The sequence below is a fragment of the Pieris brassicae genome, unplaced genomic scaffold, assembly GCF_905147105.1.
Source record: "Pieris brassicae unplaced genomic scaffold, ilPieBrab1.1, whole genome shotgun sequence".
NCBI lineage: Eukaryota > Metazoa > Arthropoda > Insecta > Lepidoptera > Pieridae > Pieris > Pieris brassicae.
The window spans coordinates 22,501-25,096 of record NW_025575941.1 but is presented as its reverse complement, the minus strand read 5'-3'; the positions used below and the strand labels follow the sequence as shown (position 1 = coordinate 25,096).

General features: G+C 49.0%; 1 non-coding gene across 1 annotated transcript in view; it reads left to right on the top strand.

Moving 5' to 3' along the window:
- Nucleotides 1–940: 940 nt before the first annotated feature.
- Nucleotides 941–2,596, top strand: part of LOC123719269 — a 1,906-nt gene continuing 250 nt past the window's right edge. The window contains exon 1 of the ribosomal RNA XR_006755334.1: nucleotides 941–2,596. This exon is cut by the window's right edge and continues 250 nt beyond it. This is a non-coding gene — a ribosomal RNA (small subunit ribosomal RNA).

Below are 2,596 nucleotides of genomic sequence, written 5' to 3'. Positions count from 1 at the left end.
AGTGTGAGAATATTATATACATATATTCGCGCATGGATGATATAGATATGGGTATGGATTTTCGGAGGAAATTATATCAAATTCGTATTTCGAATGCGAGACCGCCGAGATCTTTCCCAGCTCTCTCTCTCTCTGTGTGTGTGGTGTATAGTACATTTTATATATCTCTCTTGTGTCAACACAAAATAACAAAGAATATACATACTACTCCTCCTCATATTTTATATAATATAATATAAAATTATATTATAGCACCGCGTTCGCAGACCGTATGGTGATGTTACCAATCGACCAAGATTTGGGACCGTCTCCCCCGGTGTTATCTGTGATGTTAAAAGAATACGCTTCTAGGCACACCTCAACGCAGGGCGCCTAGCGTGTTCGACACGTGCGCGGTCGCCACGGCGACCGTATATGGAAAGAATGTATAAAAGAGGACGCACACGCGCCCATCGTCGAAACGGTGTGCGCAGCGTCGTGTTGGAATTTATCCCTCAAGCTCCGGGCGTTGATCGTATCTAGTGCGAATCATGCGTGTGTGTGCGCATGTAATTGCCAGCCGAGTTTTAATATGTTTACAATAACGTATTGAATAAAAATTGAGAAGTTGCGTTTAGATGAATGTTCAATTTTCAAATTGTCACAACATCGATTCCCGCCCGCGGGGTCGTGTTCGTTGCAGTTTTATGTCCCTCACAGTGGTCGAGCATCGTTGTACATCACCTCGTTGCGAGATCGTGACGGGACGGCCGCTCGTAGACCGGTCAAAGTTAGTCTATCGATATGAAGCGCGAACGTCGCGTCGCGTGCAAATTCGACGCGTTACGTTCACGCGTGTCGAGAAGGCGCGCGCGCAAGCGCGCGCCCCTCGACGCCGCCGAGCCAGCGGCTCGCCGAAGCCGCGTGACCGCGGTGTAGGCGTGTCGTTTGCGTAAGCAGCTCCCTGGTTGATCCTGCCAGTAGTTATATGCTTGTCTCAAAGATTAAGCCATGCATGTCTCAGTGCAAGCCGTATTAAGGCGATACCGCGAATGGCTCAATATATCAGTTTTGGTTCCTTAGATCTTACTCAGTTACTTGGATAACTGTGGTAATTCTAGAGCTAATACATGCAATCAGAACTCTGACCAGTGATGGGATGAGTGCTTTTATTAGATCAAAACCAATCGGCGGAGGGCCATGCGTCCGAAGTCGTTAATTTTGATGAATCTGGATAACTTTTGCCGATCGCACGGTCCAGTACCGGCGACGCATCTTTCAAATGTCTGCCTTATCAACTTTCGATGGTAGTTTCTGCGACTACCATGGTTGTCACGGGTAACGGGGAATCAGGGTTCGATTCCGGAGAGGGAGCCTGAGAAACGGCTACCACATCCAAGGAAGGCAGCAGGCGCGCAAATTACCCACTCCCGGCACGGGGAGGTAGTGACGAAAAATAACGATACGGGACTCTTACGAGGCCTCGTAATCGGAATGAGTACACTTTAAATATTTTAACGAGGAACAATTGGAGGGCAAGTCTGGTGCCAGCAGCCGCGGTAATTCCAGCTCCAATAGCGTATACTAAAATTGTTGCGGTTAAAAAGCTCGTAGTTGCATTTGTGCGCCGCGCTGTCGGTGCACCGCATCCGCGGTGATACTGACACGTCTGCGGAGCATATCGTCGGTGAGCCGGCGGTAAAACGCCGGTTCAATATCAAAATCCTATCGCGGTGCTCTTCGGTGAGTGTCGAGGTGGGCCGACAATTTTACTTTGAACAAATTAGAGTGCTCAAAGCGGGCTCAAAATGCCGCTTGAATATTTCGTGCATGGAATAATAGAATATGATCTCGGTTCTATTTTGTTGGTTTTCAGAACTCCGAGGTAATGATTAATAGGGATAACTGGGGGCATTCGTATTGCGACGTTAGAGGTGAAATTCTTGGATCGTCGCAAGACGAACATCAGCGAAAGCATTTGCCAAAGGTGTTTTCATCAATCAAGAACGAAAGTTAGAGGTTCGAAGGCGATTAGATACCGCCCTAGTTCTAACCGTAAATATGTCATCTAGCGATCCGCCGACGTTACTACAATGGCTCGGCGGGCAGCTTCCGGGAAACCAAAGATTTTGGACTCCGGGGGGAGTATGGTTGCAAAGCTGAAACTTAAAGGAATTGACGGAAGGGCACCACCAGGAGTGGAGCCTGCGGCTTAATTTGACTCAACACGGGAAATCTCACCAGGCCCGGACACCGGAAGGATTGACAGATTAACAGCTCTTTCTTGATTCGGTGGGTGGTGGTGCATGGCCGTTCTTAGTTGGTGGAGCGATTTGTCTGGTTAATTCCGGTAACGAACGAGACTCTAGCCTGCTAAATAGGCGTCGTCATTCAAGGTGTGCGCGACTCTCGGGGAGCGCAACTCACTGGCGACGTATTAAAATTCTTCTTAGAGGGACCGGCGGCTTCGAGCCGCACGAGATTGAGCAATAACAGGTCTGTGATGCCCTTAGATGTCCTGGGCCGCACGCGCGCTACACTGAAGGAATCAACATGTTCTCCCTGGCCTAGAGGCCCGGGCAACCCGTTGAAACTCCTTCGTGCTGGGGATTGGGGT